Below are 27,932 nucleotides of genomic sequence, written 5' to 3'. Positions count from 1 at the left end.
GGTATTTGTGTGAAACTCTGGCCTTAATTCTCAGGAGCAGTATAGTCTCTACATGCGTTTTATCCCCAGAGAAACGGCTTTGTCTTTTGCTTGATAGAAGGGTAAGGTAGAGGGAAGTGCTACTTTATTGACGAAACAAAATTCTGTGGTAGGGTATAGGTAAGCGCTGCCTACTGGAAATACAGAATTCTTGTATGCTTTGACAGACTATCTCTTTGGTTTAGTGAAATAGACAATGGAAATGTGTTTTGTGTTGTAATTGCCTTATTTTTTTTGTAAAATTTATCTAATTACAGTGCCGATAAATTTTGTAAAGAAGGGGTCAGCAGAAGCGAGAGTAGAGCTGATATTAGCAAAAACCGCGCTGGGATAGGTCTGTGTGACTGTGAGGTGTACTGTTCTCATTGGTGCTTTAGTGTGAGTCGCGCTGGTCTAGGTCAGAATATCAGAATAGATTGAAAGGGAGCGTACGATTCTGTTTTGAAGAAAAATCTGTGAAAATGGATTAATATTATGAGCAAGAAAAGGAGAAACCTTCATGGTTCAAGAAAATTAAGAATCTTTTTAAGAAAGGTAAAGAAATAGTCACTAGAGAGGGAAAAGAGCTTCCTCCACCGTAAACGCCTGTGTCATACATGATGACGAAATATGGCTATCATACTTGTATTTGACTAGAAAATTGGACAAAATATACTAAAAATGATCGAGTATTGGCATTTCCAGAAATAGGTTCATTTAGCACAGCGGTGTTACGGAATCTAAGAGAGAAAATGATTCAACTTGAGCCGAGACCTAGACCAACACAATTTGAAGCTTTGATGGAATGGGAAGATGAGATGTATGAGAAAGAAAGAGAGAGATTCCGAGATACAAAAGAAAACTGATGAAGTCCAAGAGAATTATGGGGATCTATACATGAGAGTAGGATGAAAAGATGGAGGTGTGCTGATATGTGGGATGGTATGTATCCTATGCGAATGGTAGATGAGACAGTACGGAGAAAATGTACAGAGAAAAGAAAACATGGAATACCAGAAAAGGGTAGTTGTGGAATTAGTGACACGGAAGATGAGGTGTTGGAGGGATTCTAAATAGGAGACCCCTCCATATCAACAAACATCTGCAGTGGTGACATCGAATGCACCACCAATGGAGAGTGGGATAACAGAAACCCCAAAACGATATTCCGAAATAAAAAGTCCATCTGAAAAGCAGGCAATATTACAGGTTGAAAAACCTAGTACTTCAGAATTAGAAAGATCGACAAAGGAGTTAGCTGAGAAAATAAAAGAATTAACAAAAAAATTAGAATCTGTAACTGTGCCAGTAACTATAGGTCCTGTGATACCTGTATTTGAGAATCAGAAAATAGATGAACATTCATTAACGATTCCTTTAAATTCCAGTATGCAAAAAGTAAAAGTAAAAATGTATCCTAACCTTAATGAAACAAAGAGTACAATTAGCACAACACCACCTGTTGATCTAACTATGAATCAAAGGCCAATATATAGAATACCTATGGGATCAGAATCAACAACTGAAACTCCAGAAAGAAGAGTAGATAGAATAGACTTGTCTAAAACTCCAGTAGGGCCAACAGAAGAAGAATGAATTGATTGGGTTAAAACTTTGCAAAAGGGGGGCGTGGCCAAGATGGCGGGGTGAGCGGACGCTTCCTCCCGTAGCTCCTCCGGCCCAGCTCCGCTTGAGCCCCGATTTCTGCGCTTCTCTCCCCCCGCGGCTGCATCGCGGGTGAGAGGACTGTGCCGGAGTTCCTGGGGCACATTTTGGTGCCACTTTGGCTTCTGTGGCCCCGGGGGAAGTTCCAGAGAAGTTCATTCTGAGATCGCTCCGAGGAGTGGAGCCCGGGTCGCCCCGAGGAGAAGAGCTTGGAGGCGGAGCGTAGTGCGGCGCTGTCCGCGCGCCTCGGCTGGCCCGAGTGCTGAACAGCGGAAAGCCTGTGATCCCGAGGGAGTGGACTAGACGGACTCCGCGGAGTGAGGTGGCTCCCTGGCCGGTGCCCTGGCGGCGGGCACCATTGCTGGATGACGGACCTTAGCCCTGCACCGGCGGTTCCCCCCCTACCCGGGGCCTCGAAGGGTGACGACTTGCGAACTCCGCGCCTGGAGGCGCTGGATGGCGGAGTTCGAGCAGTGCCCGAGCCGGACAAATCGACTGGTGGTGGAGGGAGGCACTGGTTTCATGCTCTCCGGACCCGTTACCATTTGAGACTCGCCCATGGACTTGCTGGCCCGGGCTGCCTTCTTGGGTCCCACCCTACCGCCATCTTGTCTTTGTGTGGCTGAGCCCAGTGATCCCTGCCCGCGCCCTTCTCACACGGGAGCCTCGGCTGGTCCTGGCACCAACTCATCTGCTGCCCTCCCTGGGAGCACGAAGCAGGAGGCCTACACTTCGGACGTTGCTGCCTGTCCTACTGGCCCAGGGGCTGTCTTGCCCAGGCCCAGGCCGCCATTTTGTCGCCTGTGACGCACTACCCTTGTCTTCGGTGAAGGCCTCACATCTGGTGCCCGCGAGCGGCGGAGCTCGCCTACAGCAACTGACCCTGGGCTTTGCCGGGCCCCAAGATGACTGGAAGACGAGGCGCAGCGCGAGGAGACCGCACTTTGCCGGAAATGCTCGGCAGGTCCCAGCAACTACGCGACAGGGCGCAGCCGTCCCCGGGGGCCTCCCGGGCATCAACGGACGCAACTGTGGGCGAGCCGCCGGTCACGCGGTCCTTCATGGAGGACCTATTCAGCTCCCTCAAGGAGGAATTTCAAACTCTTAAGACCGAAGTGGCTGGAGAGGTCCGGGAGGTGCGCAGGGAGGTCGAGGGCCTGGGCGAGCGGGTCGATACTGTGGAGACGGCGGCTCAACGCCACGATGAGGAGATAACCCATCTCCAGCAGGATGTCCTCCGCCTCCGGGAGCAATGTGTTGAGCTCCAGGCCCACTCGGAGGACCTCGAGAACAGGTCCAGGCGGAACAACATCCGGGTGCGGGGTGTTTCATCCGCGGATGAAGGTGCGGACCTAGTGGCTTACCTGCAGGACCTGTTCCGCGACATCTTGGGGGAAGGAGCGGATTTCCCAATCCGCATTGACAGAGCACATAGGGTGGGCCGCCAACGCCAGTCATCGGCACCCCCGCCTGATATCCTGGCATTCTTGCCGGATTTCCCCCTAAAGGAGCGCATCATGACGGAGGCCCGCAGGAAGCAGCCACTGACCTTCCGAGATAGACCTGTGGCGCTCTATCAGGACCTGTCCGCCATCACACTACAGAAGCGCAGGTCCTTCCGCATCGCTACGGACTTTCTGCGAGAGCACGAGACAGCCTATTCCTGGGGTCACCCCTTCCGTCTTATCTTTCGATGGAATGGGGTGCTGCATCAGCTGCGCTCCTTACAGGATGTCTGCAGAGTGCTGGGTCTTACTGCTGCGGAGGAGGACTTGACTGTTTTTTGCAGACTCGCCCATTTGGGCTAGACTGAGACTATGGGGTGTTGTTTTCTGCTTTTTGTTTTGGCTGGTTGCCATAAGGGGGTTTTGGGGGGGTTTCACTGTTGGTTTGTTGTGGGGGGGGTCCCGTCCGAAATTGTCCGAACGTGTACGATGCCGCTTTTGGCCTTCCCTGCACCCCTACCCCGCGCGCCCCCTCCGCTGATCCCCCGCCTGCGGCATAGCGCGTTGTTTCCCCGGAGGCGATGCCACCCCTGAAAGTTGTGACCCTTAATGTTAAGGGTCTGAATAACCCCGTGAAGCGTAGGGCGATCCTTTCCCTGTTGGAGGGGTCGCAGGCGGATATCTGCCTCCTGCAGGAGACCCATTTACTTTCCAGGGATTGCCATAGGCTGCGCTCTGCTAAGTTCCCCACGCAACTCTTTTCCTCTGCTGCGACTAAGACCGCTGGGGTGGCCATTCTCCTAGCCAGCTCCTTTAAGGGGGAGGTGTTGTATAAACATGCTGAGCAGAAGGGGAGACTTTTAGTGTATCGCATGCGCTTGGGTGGTGTTGCCTTTACGGTTGGTTCGGTTTACAGCCCAAACGACCACCAGGATCGTTTCCTGGAATCGGTGTTGGTGGACGTTACTGCCTCGCCCGATCGCCATATCATCTTGGGGGGAGACCTGAATATGGTCTTCGACTCCACTCTAGATAGGTCTGCCCAGCGCTTCCCGCAGACAGGGGAGCTTTCTAAGGCGGTACAGGACCAGATTGCGGAGTTGGACCTGCATGACCTCTGGCGCACCATGCACCCCACCGATAGGGACTACTCCTATTTCTCCCACGCACACCGCACTTATTCGCGGTTGGATTATCTTTTGGTGAGCGGCCCGCTTCGCTCGGCCGCCATGGCGGCGGACATCGGGGTCTTGTCCCTGTCCGATCATGCGCCGGTTTCCGGAGTCTTTGCGTGGCCGGCGGCCCCCCCCTCCAGAGGGATGTGGCGGCTCCGGGACACGCTTCTCCATAAGAAATCGGTGGTGAAGCGGGTGGAGGAGGTCATCCAGGACTACTTGACCCACAATAACAACTCTGACACGTCCCTGGCTACGCAGTGGGCGGCTTTGAAAACAGTCGTCAGGGGAGAGTTTATCTCCATTTCCTCGGCGGAAAACAAGGAACGCCAGCGCAAGAGGGAAGAACTGACGGCGCAGGTTAGGGAGCTTGAGCAGGTCCACCGCCGTACGGGGGCTCCTCGTGTTTGGAAGCAACTGAAGGCGGCACGGAAACTCCTCTCTGCGTTGGATCTGGATCGGGCGGAGTACGCAGCGCTGCGCCTGAAACATGCCTTTTACACCGGCGGGGACAGGTGCGGTAAGCTCCTGGCCCATAGGCTCAGGGCCGCGCAGCAGCGCAATGTGGTGAAGGAGCTGGTGGGAGTGGGTGGGATCCCGGTGTCTGGTGACGCGGAGGTGGCAGATACCTTTCGTTCCTTTTACGAGGCACTGTACGCTTCAGAGCCTTCCCCACCGGGAGAGGCTGAGGCATATTTGGATTCCGTGACCCTCCCGGCCTTGGACCCCTCCCAGGCGGACCACCTAGAGAGGGACATTCACGTGGTGGAGGTCATCTCCGCGATCGCACGGCTGAAGCATGGTAAAGCCCCGGGCCCGGATGGCTACACGGCCTTGTTCTACAAGACCTTTTGTCCCACTGTTGCTCCTCTCCTGGCCCGCTTGTTCAATTCCTTCTCCGAACCGGGTGCCATCCCACCGGACCTCCTCTCGGCGACTGTGTCGGTTATCCCCAAGCCGGGGAAGGACCGGACCTTGTGCGGCTCGTACCGGCCCATTTCGCTCCTAAATGTGGACCTCAAGCTTTATACCGGAATCTTGGCGGCCAGGCTGGGTCTACACCTACCAGGTTTGGCGGAGGCGGATCAGGCCGGATTTGTACCCGGTAGGCAGACGGTCGACAACACGAAGAGGGTGACGCACGTACTGGAAAAGGCCTCACGCGTCCCGGGGGAGCGGATGCTTCTATCGGTCGACGCGGAGAAGGCCTTTGATAGGGTTCATTGGCCATATCTCGAGCTGGTTCTTGGGAAACTGGGGATCAGCAAGAAGTTCCGCACTATGGTCTTTAACTGCTATAGGCGACCGTCGGCGTCAGTGCGTGTCAATGGACACAGCTCCGGCAGCTTCGCCATTGAGCGTGGCACGAGACAGGGTTGCCCCCTCTTGCCGCTCCTCTTTGCCCTTTATATGGAGCCGTTTGCGCAGAGGATCCGCGACAACCCGGACGCTATTGGGGTGAAGATGGGGCAATACACACACACTGTCAGCTTATACGCGGACGATGTCTTGCTGACCCTGGATGACCCCAGGCGGTCGCTTCCTGCCTGCGTCCAGGAGCTGAACGCTTTTGGCCGCGTCGCGGGCTTTAAAATGAACATGGCCAAGTCGGCTGCGCTGGATGTGTCGCTTTCTGCCGACACCAGGCGGGACCTTCAAAGTCTCTTCCCTATGCAGTGGTCCTCCTCCACGGTGACTTACCTGGGCATTTTGCTTGCTCCCTCCCTGCCTGCTATGGTCGCGGCTAACTATTCCTCTCTGGGCAAAAAGATCAAAGAGGAACTCGGCCGATGGAACAAGGGCCTACTTTCGTGGCTGGGCCGTATTGCGGCGGTGAAGATGACAATACTACCCCAGATCCTGTATCTTTTTCGCGCTCTGCCTCTTCAGCCCCCTGTGGGTTGGATACGGCAGGCGCAGGCAGACATCTCCCGCTTTGTGTGGCAGGGCCGTAAGCCTCGGATGAAGCGGGTCCTCTCCATGCTTGCCCCGGAGGCGGGAGGTCTCGGAGTCCCGGACCTCCGGAAGTACTTCCAGGCGGCGCAGCTCCGGTACCTGGTGGAGTGGAGCCGGTGGGAATCGGACAAACACTGGCTCTTTCAAGACCAGGCAGTTGCAGGCCGTACCCTCCAGGAGGTCCCGTTCCTGCGGCGCATCCATCGCCCACCTAATCTCTACGCTTCCTTTATCACCCGGGACCCGCTAAGAGTGTGGGACGCGGTGTGTGAGCTTCGGGAACTCACCACCTTTCCATCGCCGTTCACTCCCATTGCTGGCAACCCGGACTTCACCCCGGGTCTGGAGCCGGGGGCCTTTTCCCACTGGGTGAGCGCGGGATGTAGGGCGCTTTTCCAGATCTACGGGCCGGAGGGCGTGCTCCCCTTCCAGCAGCTCCGACAGGAGTTTGGCCTGACGGAGGGGGACAGACTGCGTTACATGCAAGTCCGCCACTGGGCTCTTCAACCCCCAGTGCGTGACGTCGCCGCCCGTTCGATTACGCCCTTTGAGCGATGGTTGGTGACCCGGGCCTCGGACGCCAAACTCATCACTGATTTGTATAAGTTTCTCCAACCCCCGCCGTTTCATTACCATAACCCAGGGAGGGAGCGCTGGCACAGGGAACTGGGCAGGACCCTGAGCCACAAGGAGTGGGACAAGATTGCATATCGGGCGAGGCACTCTGCGTACCACACTGGGCTGACGGAAACCTTCACTAAAGTGTCCACCTATTGGTACTACACCCCGGAGCGGCTCTACGAGATGCGCAAAATAGGCGATAAGGGTTGCTGGCGCGGCTGCGGACAGGAGGGTACCCTCACGCACATTCTCTGGGAGTGCCCGGTGCTGTCGGCCTACTGGAAGGAAGTCTTAGATGAGGTGGATAGGCATTTTGAGATCGAGCTTCCGCGCCTCCCCGCGTATGTCTTGCTTGGCCTCCCCAATGATTTGATGTACCCGCTGAAATCCCGCAGGGGCAGGCAGATTGCGATTGCGCTAGGCTCCGCCGTCCAGAACATACTGGTACTTTGGCGCACCCCCACTGCCCCCTCTATCACTGGTTGGTTGCATAGGCTCTGGCAGGTACTGGGCATGGAGAAGATATCGCTAACGGTGGCTGGGAATGTTGACCAGTTTGAGGAGCTCTGGCATCCCTTTTTGGCACTGCTGTCCACGGAATTTCGCGAGCTTACGTGTCCACGGTACCTGCGCCTCCTTAGGCTGACACCGCCGGCGCCAGCGGCGGAGTGAATGTGCGGACTGGGGGCCGAGGGTTGGGGGTGGGAAGTGGAGTTATATGCTTCTTATGCTGACTTTCGGACGGGGATGTTGGGGTATTGTTTTCTCTTCTTTCTTTCTTTGCTTTTCTTTCTCCTTCCTTTCTGGGGTCGAGGGGCTGGTGGAAAGGTATGCTTCTCTTTCACTGTGTCGCGGAGTGTTATTTTGGCTTGACCTTGCCTAGGGAGTGGGGGCCTACAGGGGGATCGTACAGAATGCCTTATTGCCTATGTCTTTGCCTTGTTACCCTCTGGGGCATCCTGTCTCCCTCTTTTCCTTCTGACTCGCTGCAACGTTTTGCTTCTTGTATTGTATGTTTACCTGACTTCCTGCTCCCCTCCCCGTTTTTTTTTTTATGCCTTAATAAAATACTTTAAACCTAAAACTTTGCAAAAGAAAGATACAGAACCGAAGCTTTTGGATGTGGTTAAAATAAAAATAGACATGGAAGAACTGATTATAGGAACAATTGGGACAGATAGACTAAAATCATATCAAGATGAGGAGTTGATGTTTATGTGTAAAAGTATAACTTGGAGAGCAAAAAATATGCATGATAAATTGGAGGAAACAGCAAATGAATTAGGGGTAGAATTTGCAAAAATAAAAATATTACAGAAACCCTACAGAATAGATTTCACTGAAAAGGATATAGAGAATTTGAATACATCAGGACGATTAAAACAGATAAAAGGATTAATTGTATTGCTGAGAAAATGGGGAGATGTAGATCGATGGAGAAGTAGGTGGATTAAGAAAAAGGAAGAGACAAACGATAAAACATCCTTAGCTTTCCCTGTTAAAAAACAGGAACCATTGGTAGCAGAATATCCGATGAGAGAAATAATGCGAGGAGGTTATGTACATGTACCATGGAGTAGACAAGATATATTGTCATTTACAAATGATTTTCCAAGATTACGAGAAAAACCTGCAGAATCGTATAGACAAGCAGATAGGTTTGTAAAGGTTTCAAAGGTGTTGTGGGGAGACTTAGATGGATTGTTTGACATAGTTGTACCTGCAGATTTGTGGACAGAATGTAAAATTACAATTGACTGGCCAAAGGAGGAATATCCAAGAGATGCAAAAACAGGAGCTCCTGGTCCGGAGGTAATGAGCAAGTATGACCAGGTCATAACATTTTTGAAAAATTAAATTTCTCCAAAAGAAATGGATTGGGTAAAGATTGATAGAACTACTCAAGAGGCTAAAGAATCTATACATGCTTATTATGAAAGATTACTTCTAGTTTTTAAACAATATAGTGGATACGAGACCTTGACTGAGAAGGATATGAGTCACTTTGTATACTGGTTTGGTTTGAGACCTGAGAAAAGTGACATGATAAAACAGCACATGGTGTGTTGGCAATCCAGTACAGTTGATGAGGTATTGAGGTATGTAAAATATTGTAGTGATGACATAGAAGGAAGGCAGCGTAAGCTTAAAGAAAAAGCTATGTGGGTACAAGTAAAAGTTGAAGAATAACAAGAAGCACAATTGATTAATCAGGCTAATGAAATGGGTCAAACAAAAATGTAATTTAATATTGGTAAAGGAAAAGGGCAAATGAATATAGATGAGGCTAAAAAGAAATGACCATGTCATAAGTGCGGAAAGATAGGGCATTGGAAGAACGAGTGTAAGTTACCTCCAAAAGTTAATACCGAAAATAAATCATTGAATCCACAGGTGCAGAATGAGGTGAATCAACAGTCACCGCCACAACAACAGGTAGTTACTCAGCAGGGTCTGGTGCCACTATCACCTCTTCCACAGAGTGTAAGTCCTCAGAGATACAATGCAGAGACAGGAATCTACGAAGGAGAGCAGGTAAAGAGATCGCCGCGTGCAGCTACTGTTTCACAGTATTGGTTGTGGCCGGATGGAAATGAATCCGATGACAGTTACTGGCAGTGCCTAGGAGAGGAAGTGGAGTGCGGGCTTGGCGCAACTCTAGAGGTAGATCAGTCTGGTCCCTTTGTGGATGGAAAGGTGAATGGTGTAAATGTTACTTTCCTAGTGGACACTGGTGCTACCCGTTCTACTGTTAGATCTAAACTTTCCTCTCACGGGAGCATATATCCAAGTTGTAGGTGTAACGAATAGACAGATTAAAACCCCTCTCACACAACCAGCGGTGGTGAAAATTGGTTCCTTTAAAGAAATGTAGAGCTTTGAAGTGTGTGATAGCAGTCCTGTAAATTTGCTTGGACGCGATATACTTTGTCAAATGAACTGTGCCATTTACTGTACCTCAGATGCGGTGCACAGACAAAATATCGACTCCAAAATATCGACTGGACATAATATCGAGTTTTAAATATAGACTGGACAAAATATCGACTGGACATAATATCGACTACAAAAATATCGTTTTTCAGGTAAGTGAAGTAATATCGACTGTATAAAATATAGATAGCAAAAATATTGCATTTTTAATAATATATAATATTTTATAGTGTATTTTTATGTAATAATATGTGTGAAAAGTGTGTATTAATGTTATAAAATATTTTATTAAATGAATTTTGTTTTTATAATAATTGCGTAATGTAATTCTGTAGCGGGTTGTGGGTTTATAGGGGAATAGGGTGGGAAGTAATTTAATAATAATTAATTAATTAATATATTTTTGTAAATATTTTAATTAATAATTAATTGATAATTAATTAATATTAATTAGTTAATTAATTAATATAATTTTGTACATATTTTGTATTAGTAATTAATTGGTAATTAATTAATTGTAATTAGTTAATTACATTAATTAGAGTACATTTTTAATATATATCATTTTGTGTTATTGTTAAGTAATTAATTGGGAAAAAATAATATTAATTATTAAAATAATTACAGCTAATGTGCTAATATATTTACTTTATTGTTATTGTTAATTAATAATTAATTGGTAATTAAATAATATTGATAAATTTTGGGTAAAGGAGTATTTTTAGGGTTCAGGGTCAGTTTTCAGTTTTTGGGTAAAGGGGCATTTTTAGGGTTTTGGGTCAGTTTTCAGTTTTAGGGTAAAGGGGTATTCTTAGGGTTCAGGGTCAGTTTTCAGTTTTTGGGTAAAGGGGCATTTTTAGGGTTCAGGGTCAGTTTTCAGTTTTTGGGTAAAGGGGTATTTTTAGGGTTCAGGGTCAGTTTTCAGTTTTTGGGTAAAGGGGCATTTTTAGGGTTCAGGGTCAGTTTTCAGTTTTTGGGTAAAGGGGTATTTTTAGGGTTCAGGGTCAGTTTTGGGTTTTTGGGTAAAGTGGTATTTTTAGGGTTCAGGGTCAGTTTTCAGTTTTTAAACGATATTTTTGCAGTCGATAATGTGACCGTCGATACTCTTTGGAGTGGGAATAGTATTTTTTACACTTCTGGTATTGTATGGTAATATAATAGTATCTTATTTAATTATAGTATGTTATTATATATATATGTTTTTACAAATATGATTGTAAAAAAATATTTTTATTAATTTCATTTATTATTTAATTATTATAATTTAATTTAAGTATTTGTAAGTATATTTTAGTAATTAAATTTTAATATTAATTTAATTAAACACTGTTTTTACCAAAGTCAATATTTTTTATAACTATATTATTGTAAACGATATTTTGTACTCGATATTTTTGTACTTACCTGTTTGTAGATACAAACTCGATATTTTGACTGTCGATATTTTGTCCACGATATTTTTGCAAGTCGATATTTTGACCCTCGATATTATTTCAGTGATCCCTCAGATGCCATTGCTTTCCAGATGGCAGATAATGATGTTTCGTATAAAATGACCATGTCGATAATTGATTTAGAGAAAAGTGAAACATTCCCTGTGTTTGACAAAGAAAAAATTCCCATTGAATTGAAAGGAACGGTTCAAGATGAGGTGTGGGATTTTACAGAAGATATAGTTCTAATGAAAGGAGTAAGCCCTGTAAAGATTACTGTAAAAGGAGAAGCAATTAATCCAAATACCCCACAGTATAAACTGACACCAGAAATCATTGAAGGAGTAACCCCAGTAATTAATAAAATGATTGAGCAAGGGATCTTGAAAGAAATAATGAGTAGTTCATATAATTCACCTATAATGGGACTGAAAAAACCAAATGGAACTTTTAGAATAGTGCAGGATTTGAGAAAAGTAAATAAAATTGTTGTTCCTTGTTGTCCAAGTGTGCCAAATCCGGCTGTAATATTATACCAAATTCTGCATGATGCTGAATGGTACACAGTCATTGATTTATGTAATGCATTCTTTACAGTTCTATTACACCCTGACAGCCAGCCCATTTTTGCATTTAGGTTTGGTGAGCGTATTTTGGCATAGTGCTGAATTCCTCAAAGGGTATACTGAAAGTCCTTCCATTTTTTATCAGATACTGAAGAAATCCTCAGAAAGTTTGAAAATGCCTGAAAAATCTGTTTTAGTTCAGTATATGGATGACCTATTAGTGGCATCAAGGACCAAAGAAGCGTGCATTTCTGATACCATTGAATTACTGAACCACTTTGCAGATGGAGGACATAAAGTGTCTCCGTCAAAATTACAGTTCTGTCAACAAAAAGTACAGTATCTAGGTCATAAGATTGGAAAAGGGATGAGAAAAGTGACCACTGAAAGAATCAGGATTATTAGAGGAATGAGTCCCCCAAAGACACAGAAACAGGTGAGAATGTTTCTTGGAATGGTTGGTTTTTGCCAACAGTGGATAAGTGGATTTTCATTAATTGCAAAGCCTCTACAGCAATTAACTAAAGGGGATGTGAAAGACCCTATAGTGCTGAATGAAAAGGAAATGAAAGCTTTTGAACAATTGAAAACCAGTTTATGCGAAGCGCCTGCACTAGGCATGCCTGATTATTATAAGGAATTTGAACTATATTGCAGTGAAAGAGATGGGTGTGCATTATCAGTTCTGATACAAAGGCATGGAAAAATGAGACGACCAATAGTATACTTTTCAGCTGTTTTAGTTACAGTAGTTAAAGCATTGCCAGGATGTTTGAAAGCTGTAGCTGCTACAAGTGTGAGTTTGGAACATAGTGAAGGCATTGTGATGGGATATCATGTGAAGGTTTATGTGCCACATTCAGTTGAAATACTTTTGACCCGTACTAAGACACAGTTCATGACCAATAGTCGTTTGACCAGATATGAGAAAGTGATTTTGGGTGCAGACAATGTGACGATTACAAGATGTGTAAATGTGAATCCTTCCACTTTATTACCTGATGCATTGGATGCTGAAGTCAAAAGTGACATTGATCATAAATGTTTGGATATACTTGAGTATTGTACAAAACCAAGATCTGACATTAAGGATGAACCTTTAGAAGAATCAGATTATGTGATGTTTGTGGATGGTTCATGTTTGAGAACAGACAAAGAAGTTTTGAGTGCTGCATATGCTTTATGCACAGTGGCAACTATAATGGAAGCATCTTATTTGAAAGGAATACGTTCAGCCCAAGTTGCTGAGCTGATTGCTTTAATTCGAGCTTGTAAATTGGGAAAGGATGTCCGAATCACCGTAGTTACTGATAGCCAATACGGGTTCGGAGTTGTCCACAATTATGGACAAATATGGTCCCAGAGAGGATACATGACTTCTACGGGATCTCCAATAAGAAATGGTGAATTTGTGAAAATGTTGCTTGAGGCTATACAGCTGCCTAAAATGATTGTGGTTGTAAAGTGTGCTACTCACAGAAATGGAGATGATTACATCACTGAAGGAAATAACTTTGCAGATGCTATAGCTCAATACTGTGCTAGCCACATGACATCCATGAATAGAGAAAGAGAAAAAGAACATGTTTCTTGCCCTTTAATGCTTACTAACGTAGTTTAAACTTGGCAGGAAGTGAGACAATTACAGGAAGAAGCGAGTGATGAGGTAAAAGATAAATGGGTAAAAGCAGGTTGTAGACAAAGAGAGGAAGATGACATTTGGGTTTACAGGGATGAAATATGAGTAATGCCCAATAGCATGATCGCTAACATGGCCCGGATATGTGCCATGGACAGGCACACATTGGCAGGGATGCAATGATTAGACTTTTCAAACAGACTTGGTATAACCTAAAGATTCGCATCATCGCTGAAAGCTTGTGTCAAAGATGTCTATCTAATATGTCAACAATTGAATACAGGAAGAAAAACAGTTGTAAGTCTGGGATCCCTAGGACGGGAGGGAGGTCTTTTTACCAGAATGCAATTGGATTTTAACGAGATGCCACCATGTAATAGATAACTTATGTCCTAGAGATTGTTTGTTTATTTTCTCGCTGGGTGGAGGCGTATCCAACTAGGAGAAATGATGGAGTTACTGTAGCAAAACTCTTGGTAAGAGAACTCATCCCCAGGTTTGGATTTCCAGTGACAATTGAAACAGACAGAGGAAGTCACTTTCAAAATTAGATAATTCAATTGATATGTGAAGCATTGGACATTCAACAGAAATTGCATTGTGACTACAGACCAGAGGCTTGTGGCATGATCGAATAAGTAAATGGAACAATCAAAAACAGGCTTGGGAAAATGTGTTTGGCCACAGGACTCAAATGGCCAGATGCTTTGCCACTTGTTCTAATGACCTTAAGAAGCATACCTGACAGGAAAACAGGTTTGAGTCCTCATGAAATATTGATGGGACGAGTAATGAGACAAGCATTTGTACCTGTCAACTAACTGCTGACTATAAATGATGACCTTAAACTGGATTATTGTAAAGGACTGGCTGATTTGGTAACTTCTGTGTTTTACCAGGTTGGAACAGATGCGAGTACTCTGAAAAAACATCCAGCTCATCGTATAAGAGTGTACAGAAGAAGAAACTGCCTGGTTCCGCGTTGGGACAAACCACGCCAAATGATCCTGGTTACCACCACAGAAGTGTGTAGTGCTATGGTCCAGTCGCTGCGAGTGAGCACCTTGAGGTTCTCCGGTTTAAGGCCCAGCAAGATCGTGGCTGCAGATTCAGGCAGGGGGAAGCCCAGTACTTCTTTGATATGACTAAGGACTACTTTCCAGAGCAGTGTCAAGAGTGGGCAGCTCCACCAGATGTGAATGAAGTTGCCAGATGCAGTCAGACACCTCCAACACAAGGGGGACGTGGCAGGAAACATTTTGTGCAGACGAACTGGTGTATAATACCATTGCATCATAATTTTGTATGCATTTTCCCTCTGAGGGATGCCCCGATGAACCCTAGGTATGTCTCGCCACAGACGGTTCCACTGCATGTGCGTAATTTCTCTATCCGACATCAGCTGCCACTGGCTTTGATAAGTATGTGTATACATCTTCGGAGGGTGTTGCAAGATCTGATACGTCCACGATAAAGGCCTTTCAAATCGTCAAATGAATGGACCAGCCGCTCAAAGGGGGTGAATGGCCGGACGGCCGCCTGCTGCATTTCTGGTGAAGATACCCAGTGGCGTAGCTGAGCGTACTGCAATCCCGCTCCCATTGGAAGACGGAACTCTTCCCTGCACTGGGCAAATGTCCTAAGGGTGGCACCCTCAAACAAATCTCTAATCACTCTACAATCCCTCTGTAGCCATGCGGCAAATGCCTGGGAGTGGAAGGCGGGAGGGAATAATGGGTTGCCGGCAATGGGAGTGTGCGGGGAGGGAAAGGTTGTCAGCCCCTTTGGCACAGCTATCTTGTCCCATATGTCCAGGACTGTCCTAGTGGGCAATGCCATATAAGCACTACGGGAGCACGCTGAACGGTGAAGCCACGTAAGGTCCCAGATGGTACGACCCGTCACCATCCGGTCCATGTGAAACCACACCTTCTTTCTTTCAGTGGTTGTCCATTCCGAAACAAAGCGGAGGTGCAAAGCCCAATAGTAGTCCAGAAGATTGGGACATTCCAACCCTCCCCTGTCCCGCGGTAGCATGAGAACTTTCTGGGAGAAACGCGGTCTACGCCCTCCCCATATAAATTGAGTTCCTTTTGGAGGCCCTAAATCTGGTGTTGCGGGATTGGGGTGGGCAGGCACTGGAATAAGTATAGGATTTTAGGGAGTATTGACATTTTGACGGCATTAAGCCTGCCCAGCCAAGAGATGGTTAGGGATTTCCACCGTCGTACATTCTCCAGGGCGGTGTTTTTACATTCCCGCCAGTTTACCTGTGTCCACGTGTCCAATGAAGGAGTCAATAGTAACCCCAGGTATCGGATATGGTCCGAGGCCCATTGGTAAGGAGCCAGCTTTTTTAATGCCGGTATCTCCTCTTTTGGAATCATGAGGTTCAAAGCCCAAGATTTACCATGATTAATTTTAAGGCCCGAGGCGTTCTCGAATGATTGCAACAGTGTGTGAAGTGCTGGGAGAGACTTGCGTGGGCGCGAAAGTGTGAGGATAAGATCATCTGCAAATAACGCCACCTTATTCTGGCGTCCCCCAAAGGCGAGGCCGTGAATGTCCGCGTCCTGTCTGATCAGGTCCGCTAGAGTTTCTACCACCAGGGCAAATTACAGAGGGGATAGTGGACATCCCTGCCGTGTACCCCTACATATAGAACAGGAGTCTGTGAGCTGCCCGTTTACCCAAACCCTCGCTTGCGGCGAGTGGTAGGGGCCATTATCATAGAAATCAGTTTGGGCCCCAAACTGATCCTGCACAACACCGCACGGAGAAAGCTCCAATCGACCCGATCGAACGCCTTCTCCGCGTCCAGCGATAAGAGGCAGGCCGGTATATTCCAATGGTGCGCTTTCCCTACCAGGTGTGCAATTCTACGCACGTTGTCGGCCCCTTGCCGATTGCGAATGAAGCCAACCTGCTCAGGCCCCACAAGACCGGGCATGTGCGGCTCCAGGCATTTAGCCAGCATTTTGGTGTAAATCTTGAGGTTCGTGTTTAGCAGCGCTATGGGGCGGTAAGACGCACCCAATGTGGGCTATTTCTGCCGTTCCCATATCGGGCGATGGCCCGCCCGTATCGGAGAAGTTGTATAACCCTAGTAGGTATGGTTGAAGTTGTGTTATGAACATGCGATAAAAGGCCAACGGCAGGCCATCTGGGCCTAGCGTTTTCCCTAAAGGGAGATCTCTCAATGCGGCCGTCAGCTCTTCTGCCAGAAGAGGGCCATCCAACTGTTTGGCATGATGTAGGTGTATTGGGGTCCAGGGATACGCATTTAGGACTTTGTCAATATGCGTTTGGGAGGGTGCGTCTGCAGTGTACAAAGTAGCGTAGTAGGACCTAAAGGCCTCACATTTAGCTTGTTCCGTGGTGGCCCATCTTCCCTCCGTCAACTGAATGTTCGCTATGTGGGCCTTCGCTGTTCTCACCCGCAGACATTTCGCCAGTAGTCTGCCCACTTTATCCCCCCCTTCGAAATACTGTTATTTGAGGGCGAGCAAGGTCCGCTCAGCCTTGTTAGTGCGCAGGGACCGGAGTTGACCCCGGAGATTCGCAAGGTTCCTCCGACATGTAAGTGTCGGACGCTCCTGATCCTGCCTCTCCAGCCTCTTAATGTTTTTGGAGAGATCATCCTCTAAACTACGGGCTTCCCGCACCCGCGTGATCACTAGCGGTGTGATTTGGCCGCAGATCGTTGCCTTAAAGGCATCCCACACCACCAGAAATGGGGGTGTCTGGCTGAGCATTGCTTGCAAAATAAGAGTCAATGGCAGTCCGTAGAGTTTCCACATTGGCCGGGTCCCGCAGGATGTGTGGTGGCAGGCGCCACCGCGGTATACGAGTGGGGCAGGTGGCCGGGTCCTGCATGAGAAGTTCAACATGGGCATGGTCGGACAATGAGATGTCAGATAGAGACGCCGCTACCGTTTCCCCTATAAGGGCGTGTGATACAAACAAATAATCTATGCGCGAATACATGCGATGGACATGCAAATAGTACGAGTACTCCTGCACTGCAGGGGAATGAATGATACAGCCAAGAATCTATCAGGCCAAATCTGCTATCTGCTTCTCGAGAGCAGAGGACATGGCTCCAGACCCATTCGAGGAAGCGTTACTACGGTCCAGCATTGGATCCCATACCAGGTTAAAGTCTTCCCCAGGATCAGAGAGGTGTGGTACTTGTTCCCGCAGTAAGGTTCAGAGGAAGGAGTCCTGCAACTGATTTGATGCGTAGACATTACACAATGTGAAGGAGCGTTTCCAAACTTCCACTTCTGCTCGGATGAAACGTCCGTCCAAGCTGCGGAAGACTTTCGCTACCCCCTGCCTGATGCCTTTTCTGCATAAGATGGCCACCCCTGCTGTTTTGGTGTCACCTGTGGCCCCGAATTGGAGAGGATATTTAGAGTGCGCCATGAGGGGAGTGTCCAACTTCATCAGGTGAGTTTCTTGAAGAAAAATTATGTCTGGAGTGAGTTGTAATAAATAGCGCCACAATTGCTGTCTCTTGTTAGGGGAGTTAAGCCCCTTGACATTAAGGGATATTACCTTTAGGGGGTCAGGTAGACTCATGGGTATTTTCATTCACCATTTAGGCCACCACATCCACATCCATACATACCAGGAACCAAAAAAGGAGGTCCCAGGTGCTGGCATTCTCGGCGGATATAAATCCACCATAACCTTGTTGCCTCCCCCCCCGCCCACCCGAGGGACAGAAATAAGAAGGAGAGAAGAAGCAGCCAAGTAGGACAGAAGAAAAGGAAGAAGAGGAGGAAGTAAACAACCAACAGTGACCAACCGGGCCATAATGTCCTGTTCCTGTTGTGGGCCAGCCTACACCCTCGGGTTTGGGGAGCCCAGAGACGTCACTCTCTCAGGAACAGATGGGGGTAGGTCTTTCGCTGCTCTCGAGTTCAGTCAGGTGGAGGGCTCCGGCCCCCGCCACATTGCAGGTCAGATGCTGGGGTGACGCCCATAGAGTAGCAATGTACAGAGAGATCTACTGAGTGGGGACTGTATCTTCCCAATGGCCACTTTAGTTTTCGGTGCAGGCCCTGCAGCTGCCTATCAAGGGGTAGGAGGGTCCGAGCGCACTTCCAATTGATCCCCTTCCAAGGATTTGATATGGTCAATAATGTCTTGCTTAGCCTGTGAAGCTGTTTGGGCTTCCAGGGGCGGCAAGCGTCTGTGACTACGCACAGTGGACCAGGACGGCTTGGCAGGTATTCGCGCAGGAGGTGGGGGACGGGTGGGGCTGGCAGAGCGTGATGTTGGAAGTCGAAGTAGTTGGGGCGCTTTGCTGTAGGATCTTACCACTCTTCGTTTTGACTCCCAGGTGAAGATAAGGGCGAAGGGATGGCCCCATTGATAGGAGATGTCCAGGCTCCGTAACCTGTCTGTCACAGGCTTGAAGGCACGACTGCGCCGTAAGGTATTGGGCGCAAGGTCTTGGAAGATCTGTATCTTATGCCCATCATATGTAAGATCCTGTTTGGCTCTCGCCGCCTGGAGAATAGCTTCTTTTTCTGTAAAGAAGTGGACTCTGGTTAAAATGTCTGGGAGGAGAACCAGCCGACCTGCGGGCCCGGAAACATGGTGAGCTCGGTCCAAAGCCGGCGGGGAGGAATCGTCGTCCCCTCAGACCTCGTGTAGCAACTGTGCCACATACGCCATTATGTCTTTCCCTTCGGCACCAAGAGGGACTCCCCGGACGTGGAGGTTGTTCCGGTGGCTGCGGTTTTCCAAATCCTCCTGCTTCATCTGCAACTCAATGTGTTGATCCTCCAGCATGGCCAGACGCTGCCACAGCTGCTATTGATCTTCTGTGCAGGCGACCACCATCTTTTCCAGGCCATCCACTCTCTCTCCCAGGTCCGTGAACTCTTTCCGGAGTTCTCGAACACAAGAGTGTACTTCAGTACGCAAAGAGACAATTTCGGTTTTCAATTCGGACATGAAGGATGCCATGAATGCCTGTGGCACCGGGAGTGAGTCTCCCCAGCCTGCAGGGTCGCCCCAGAGGAGGTCGAAGGCCCCGTCTTGCCACACAGCTCCGTCACCGTGGTATCCTTGGAAGCCGGAACCTGGAAATCCTTGCCTCTGTTAGTGTGCGTCATTGTTGCGATGCAGGCAGCCTCTAGAACGCCACAGTTGACGGACAGTTAAGATCTGGGTCCGTCCAATCTCCAAAAGCCTCCCCTCACCTCCTCCGTGCACCCCCCTGTGAGAGGAAGCAGCCCTGGGAGCGACAAATGCCCAGCCTCCTGTAGCAGCCCATGCAGTCCAGTGTCTGTGTGGGTGTCGCCAACTTTCTGGAGCGTCGTGGTCAGCACTAGTCAGGGGAACCTCAGGAGGACACCTGAAGAGGATCTATGCAAACTGTCCCTCGAAGGCGACCATGCAGCAGGGCCAGTCCTGTGGTCGAAGATCAGCTTCCTAGGATGGTAATCCAAACTCGCTGCACATCTCTGTACAGCATTCAGTGTGCTGTGGTGGCGAGGGCTGACCTGGGCATCCCAAGACCACGTGAAAGGCATGTCGCCTCAGAGGATTCCCCACCCTGGTTCCAAAGGTGCCTGCGGTCCGTGACCCCGTTCCAGTGCTAGGCGGTGCATGTAGTACAGTGCAGTTGCCCCCCCCGCTGTCCACGAATAGACAATGACACAAAGGGGCACACGCATCAATGGAAATTGCATTCTCAAATGGTGCGAATCTCAAAATTCGGCCGTTTGCGAATGCAATTCCCATTTTTGGGATGCATTATCATTTTTGTTATTTTCGCAATTTAAGAAATCGCAAAATTGCGATTTCTTAAATTGCGATTGCATTTAAGGAATCTCAAATTGAGATTCCTTAAATGCAATGCATCAAACTTTAAAAATTTGCGAATTCACAAATAAGGGGTGCAAATTACCATGAAGTTGACCTTCATGGTAATTTGCGAAAACTTTGAAAAATGCACTAAAGTGCATTTTTCAAAGTTTCATTTCGCATACAATGCCTTGGGGTATGTGTGTGAAAAATGTACTTATGGGCAGATTTCAGGGGTGCAACAGGGTGTCCTTTGGACACCCCTGTGCCCTTGAAATTGCCTTCTTAATTTGCGAATTTCTAATGGTGAATCGCAAATTAAGAATGTCTAGGCCCATAGAAATGAATGGGGTGGTATTCCTTAATTGCGATTCTCAATTAGAGAATCGCAATTAAGGAATTTTAATGTATCGTTATTTTTTTAGCGATTTTTTGATGCATTGCATTTTGCAATTCCTTAATTGCGATTCCTTATTTTTCGCATTTAAGGAATCGCAAAATGCAATATTGATGCATGTGCCAGAAAGGCCCCAGTGCTCCAAGGCAGCGCGCTGCCCCCGCGTTGTTTACTCACGCTTCTGCTCCAAGGAAGATGGCGGCTACTGCTGCGTCGGGCTCCTGATGTCCTGCATTCTCTGATGGGGCCTTCCCCGTCTTCAGCCACTCCTGTGCCCCCAGATGCAAACAGAGCAGAGGGGCACCCCGCTGGGCCGTTAAGGACAGGCCGCGTTACCTTACACGGGCTGCTGCCCCCGGCGCGCTGATCAGGAAATGGCGCCGCAGGAAATGGCGCCGTGCATGCAGTGGCCAATCAGCTTATTTTAAAACAGGCAAATTAGAATATTATTATTCAGATGTAGATGATGTTTTTGCTAATCTTTCATTAGCACATAGATTGAACAAAGTGAAACATGGCAAAGTTTTTGGTGATTTTTTTCTTGAAACAAAAGAAATGACTTTAGAATATGCTTTTCGATATAATTTAACATGCAAATTGAGAAAGGAAGAAAAAACATGTTTAGACATGTTTGAGGACAGGATAATTAAATATCAAAGAAAAGCAACTGAAAGTAAACTGAAAACAACACTGTGGAATTTCGATAATGGAAATTACGAAAAGAGTAATACTAATGTAGCAATAGGATTAGATTTTCCTCAACAAGGGAAATTGTATATTCGTAGAGATAGCACTATGTATGACAACTATTTTTGGGTGTAAGTGAATGTAAAGACACATACAGAATTATGGGGGGATGGGGATTTAAAGGTGGAAATGATCCTGTATTTCCAGGGATTTATTTTATATGTGCGAACAAAGCTTATTACAGTTTGCCGGACCACTGGTATGGAACTTGTTATGTGGTTCTGGTCTTTCCAAAAATATTTCATGTAGATAGGGGAACTAAAGGAACTCATGAGATAGGTAAACCATTAACACGTAGACGAAGGGAAAGTTTTGAAGAGATAATAGGTGACATTTTTGGAGCATTGATACCAGCAGTGTCATTTAATGCAAATAAAATTTGAAAGCTATCAACGATAGTAGATCGTTTTTCAACTAATACTGCCAGAGGATTTTTAATGGTAAATACTGAAATGGTTGCCATGCGAGCTATGGTGATGCAAAATCGACTTGCTCTTGATATTCTATTAGCAAAAGAAAGAGGAGTTTGCGGAGTACTGAAAGTGCAACACTGTTGTACCTACATACCTAATAAAAGTCAGAACATTCAAAGATACATTAAGAATATTACTAAATTACATAAAGAAATTACTCCACTGGAGGTTGATGGTGTTCTAGAGAAACTTGGTAAGAGTTTTTCTGCTGTAAAGAAATGGTTTGCAGAAATAGGTAGTTCATTGGTAGGGAGATACTAATACCAATAACAATAGTAATATTAATAGCATTAACATTAAGATTAGTGTGCATATGTATTAGAAAAAAAGTTGAAAAACAAACAAGAGTAAAAATCGAGAAAAATAAGCAGAGCGAACGAGAAATGAGAGAAATTGAGTTGGAAGAGTATAAAGAAAAGGTGTATAAAAGCTCAAAAAGACAAAGTATGAAAGATACTAGTGTTTAAGCTATAACAAAGGAGAGGGAACATGAAACATGTTCTTAAAAATTTAATTAGAATGATTTTGTGGTGATAAAATCACCAAAGGGGGGAGTTGATGGAGCAGGGGAGAAACAAAAATGTTTGTACCCCTTGTAAAATTATTCTCTCATAACCTTAATAGTATTAATTGTGTGAAGCATGTAAACTAAACAACAAAATGCACCTGATTTAGACACAACATGTGGGAAAATCTAACTGCTGTTTGGCACAACTCTAATTTGCTAATAAAAACAATGAGTGGAACTAATATAGAGCTATGATGACGTAGATATAACTGAATAAACGCATGTGTTTTGTGCTTATGGTAAAATTGTTTTGTGGCAAAAGAATGCAGATGGTAAGTAAAAATCGCATATATGTTTGCTTCGCTAGGTAACACATAACATGGGAAAAGTTAGAATGGTGAGAGGTATACAGAAGGGCTTAATTTCTATATCTAATTTCTGCTGAGTTTGTTTTCATATTAGTTCCCATTTTGGCCTGAGCGGGACGGGAACGGGACGGGAGTTGTGCCAAAGTTTCCTGCATTTAAAGGTCTGGGAAAGGAATAGTTGTGAAATGTGAATTTTTGAAATGGATACAAATTGATAGACAAGTACAAATGTGAACATTAAGTCATGAGAAACTTCGATATGACTTTGCACTTTTACGAACTGGTTTAAGCAAGGAGGAAATGAGGTGATCATCGCCACCCCTCTAATGGACCAATGAGAAATGAGTGTGGACCCTAAAAGTTTCAATTTGGGTTTAGATAATTAGTGAAAAGGTTATAAAAGAGCTTGTGCAAATGAGGGTTAAGTTGGTTCTGTGGGTTTTTATTTTCGCACCACGACATGCTGTCGGTTTGGACATTTTTTCTGGTGCAAGAGACTTTGAAATAATTTGGACTTTAAACTTTGATGGGGAAAAGAAACGAGATCTGTTGCGGAGATTCTATGTCGGGAGGGAGACATCAAGGAGGTTAGAAAGACAGTCAGCTTGGGAACCTGTTCTATGCAGTTCTGTCATCGCCCTATGGCAAATTGGTAATGCGTATTTTTCAATTTTCTTTGCTTAAAATGTATTAAATAATGTTTAGAATGTGCTTGTCTGATAAGACTTTTACAATATAAAATTCTTTCCTAATGAATCTAGATACAATTCTGTAAAATATAAACTTGAGTCTGTGTTTATTAAAATAAAAGTCATGACAATCAAATGTTAAAAGTTATGGGAATATTGTGATTGAGCTGGACTTAAACACCATCAACTGATTCCTACTAGTTGGTCCATCGACCAAATAGCAGAGTACCTTGATGTTTGTTCCTTATGACTGTTGAGCATTTGAAGTTTGTAATGTATATAATGTATAAAATTATTGTATAGGTTAGTAAGGTACCCCCCTTATCCAGCAGCTTGTCTACTTGTCGCTGATTCAGGGGCAGCAGGGTGTTTTTTTTGTGAGAGTGTGTAACTCGCGGTGCTATGGGTCCCACCGAAGAGTAAAATAAGTTGCTCCTGGATTAGTGAGGTGGTTGTGAGGGTTGTTTGAAAGCTGTTCTGTGCCAAGACCCACAAGGCCGCTACAGCATCCTGTGGGTACGACTATCCGCACAATCCATCACACTTGTCTCTTGCTATGGACCCAACACTGATGACCTGGAGGTTTTAAGGATCCTACTGGGCAAAATACTGGACATCAGTTCTACGCACCTGACATGGGGGGGGAGATTTAATGTTACCATCAACCAGGCTATGGACCGGTCACATCCACAGTCTCACCACTACTCTAATGCACAGCACACCCTCAAAAACATTGTAGATGAACACAACCTCGTAGACGCCTGGCAAACCCTCCACCCACAAACTCGAGAGGGCTCCTACTACTCCACTGTTCACTCCACTTGGTCACGCATAGACGCGTCTCATCTCTCCTCCTCATATTCAGACCAGTCTCCTGTACTCTTCACTCTCACACCGCTCCATGAAGACCCACCCTACATCTCCTGGCGTCTCGCCTCACAGACATTACTAGATCCCGTTTTTAAAGAGGAACTCGAGCAAGAAATATTAGACTTCTTCCCCAGAACGATAACTCAGTTCGGCACTATTCCACAGTATGGAAGGCCTTCAAGGTCACCATACGCAGTATCTGCATCACCAAAAGTGGAGGGGTCTTAAAGGATATCCGAACCACACTTCAAAAGCTAGAATTTGACATCAAACAAACAGAACTGTATATACAAACTACACCCACCCCTGAACTGAAAGTGCGCCTACGCGACCTGCTCACTGAATACCAAGAGAAAGGGAATGTAAATTTAGAGGAAAATACCATCAGGTGCGCCGCTATGGCGAGGGAGAGAAGCCGGGAAAGGCGCTGGCCTCCGCGATTCAGCCCCCCCGTTTTGCCAATACCGTACTAGAGATCCAGGACGATGACGGCCAAACACATAGAAACACCTCAAGCATAGTAGACATCTTCAAAAGATTCTACAAAAAACTATACAAAATGCACAGGAAGCAACCAGTAGATTATACCCCCTTCTTTGAAGACACTGCCCTTGCTTGGCTGGGAGATGGCCAGAGAGAATTCCTCTTTGCGCATCACGAAGACGAGGAGATTATCTCCGCTATAATGCAAATACAATCTGGCAAGGCCCCGGGGCCGGATGGCCTCCTGGCCGAATTTTTCAAAACATTCCGTCATCTGCTCATTCCTGTGCTGCGTCATGTCTTTGAAGAAGCTCGCGAATCGGGCATTCTGCCTCAAACAATGCGCAAAGCACTGAATGAATGAATGATTACGTATTTGTATCGCGCATGGCTACTCAGCGCTTTAGACAACGTTCACTCACCAAGATCAGACAAACAGCAGGGTTTTCAGCGACTTCCTGAAACTAAGATGGTTACTTTCCATTCTGAGATAGAGTGGAAGATTGTTCCAGGGTCTTGAGGTCTGTAGGGAGAAGCGTCGGTCACCCATACGCACTTTTCTCGTTTTTGGAATTGAGAGGAGATTCTTATTAGAGGATCTTAATTCCCGCTTAGGAAGGTAAGGGCAAAATAATGATTGTATCAGTAAGGGTGCTTTTTTATGAATTACTTTATGGACCGTAACCAGGGTTTTAAATTCGATCCTCTGCTGCACTGGAAGCCAATGCAATTGGCGGAGTGCGGGTTTGGCAGATGTCCTTCTCGGGATGTTCAGCAGCATGCGTGCTGCACAATTCTGAACAGTCTGCAGTATCTTGATTGTCCCTTGGGGGGAGCCTAGATATACCGCATTGGAGTAATCTAGGCGTGATAAAATCAGCGCCTGTACTAAAATCCTTCTGGCTTCAAAGGGAAGAAGGATGATAATCTTCCTCAGAAGCCTGATAAGTGCGTAGCATGTGGCAGCTACCTTTCCGGGCTTGCACAAAAAAATTAAGAGCTGGGTCCATCCATACCCCAAGGCTCTTAATTTGAGTCTTCGGCTTGGGTGGTTGGCCCAGCTTGTCCGGCCACCAACCCTCCACTGTGGTAGGTGCCTTATATCCCAGCATCGATACAGAAAAGGGGGTGGTGATGAACAGAGTGTCTGAATTAAGCAGACCACTCTTACCCAGTCCAAAGATCAGGGCTTGATCCATCACCGTTATTTATCTCACTGCCCCATCCCAGCTCAGAACCTGGCTATATGCAAATTAGTCTGTCCCTGGCCCAGTGCATCATGGGAACAGGGCAGACCAAACTACCAAGCCAATTCTTCACCAGAAAGGAGACAAGCTACCGGGGACCGGTTTCTGGCATTTCAGCCTCTTCGGCCCGGCTTGCTTGAATCTTGATGGAGCAGTGAGAAAGGGACTCATGTCTGAGCATACCCTGCCACACCTATAGTGGCCAAAAACGATACAGAAAAGGGGGTGGTGATGAACAGAGTGTCTGAATTAAGCAGACCACTCTTACCCAGTCCAAAGATCAGGGCTTGATCCATCACCGTTATTTATCTCACTGCCCCATCCCAGCTCAGAACCTGGCTATATGCAAATTAGTCTGTCCCTGGCCCAGTGCAGTGAGCTAAAAAACGGTGTTGGATCTAGCCCTGATCTTTTGATTGGGTGAGAGCTTTCTGCTTAATTCAGAGACTCTGTCCCTCACCACCCCCTTTTTGTAAATATTTTTGTCCACCCTAAGCGTGGAAGGGTATTCTCAGATGTGAGACCCTTGCTCATTGCACCATCAGGATTCAAGCAAACCGGGCCGAAGACGGCTGTAATGCCAGAAACCGGTCCCCGGGAGCTTGTTTCCTTCCCAGTGTAAGAATTGGCTTCTGTAGTTTGGTTTGTCCTGTTCCCATCATGCACTGGGACAGGAACAGACTAATTTGCATACAGCCAGGTTCTGAAACTGGGATGGTGCAGTGAGCTAAAAAACGGTGTTGGATCTAGCCCTGATCTTTTGATTGGGTGAGAGCTTTCTGCTTAATTCAGAGACTCTGTCCCTCACCACCCCCTTTTTGTAAATATTTTTGTCCACCCTAAGCGTGGAAGGGTATTCTCAGATGTGAGACCCTTGCTCATTGCACCATCAGGATTCAAGCAAACCGGGCCGAAGACGGCTGTAATGCCAGAAACCGGTCCCCGGGAGCTTGTTTCCTTCCCAGTGTAAGAATTGGCTTCTGTAGTTTGGTTTGTCCTGTTCCCATCATGCACTGGGACAGGAACAGACTAATTTGCATACAGCCAGGTTCTGAAACTGGGATGGTGCAGTGAGCTAAAAAACGGTGTTGGATCTAGCCCTGATCTTTTGATTGGGTGAGAGCTTTCTGCTTAATTCAGAGACTCTGTCCCTCACCACCCCCTTTTTGTAAATATTTTTGTCCACCCTAAGCGTGGAAGGGTATTCTCAGATGTGAGACCCTTGCTCATTGCACCATCAGGATTCAAGCAAACCGGGCCGAAGACGGCTGTAATGCCAGAAACCGGTCCCCGGGAGCTTGTTTCCTTCCCAGTGTAAGAATTGGCTTCTGTAGTTTGGTTTGTCCTGTTCCCATCATGCACTGGGACAGGAACAGACTAATTTGCATACAGCCAGGTTCTGAAACTGGGATGGTGCAGTGAGCTAAAAAACGGTGTTGGATCTAGCCCTGATCTTTTGATTGGGTGAGAGCTTTCTGCTTAATTCAGAGACTCTGTCCCTCACCACCCCCTTTTTGTAAATATTTTTGTCCACCCTAAGCGTGGAAGGGTATTCTCAGATGTGAGACCCTTGCTCATTGCACCATCAGGATTCAAGCAAACCGGGCCGAAGACGGCTGTAATGCCAGAAACCGGTCCCCGGGAGCTTGTTTCCTTCCCAGTGTAAGAATTGGCTTCTGTAGTTTGGTTTGTCCTGTTCCCATCATGCACTGGGACAGGAACAGACTAATTTGCATACAGCCAGGTTCTGAAACTGGGATGGTGCAGTGAGCTAAAAAACGGTGTTGGATCTAGCCCTGATCTTTTGATTGGGTGAGAGCTTTCTGCTTAATTCAGAGACTCTGTCCCTCACCACCCCCTTTTTGTAAATATT

Source organism: Lissotriton vulgaris, chromosome 3_1 (assembly GCF_964263255.1).
Source record: "Lissotriton vulgaris chromosome 3_1, aLisVul1.2, whole genome shotgun sequence".
Lineage (NCBI taxonomy): Eukaryota > Metazoa > Chordata > Amphibia > Caudata > Salamandridae > Lissotriton > Lissotriton vulgaris.
This window is presented reverse-complemented; position numbering follows the sequence as displayed.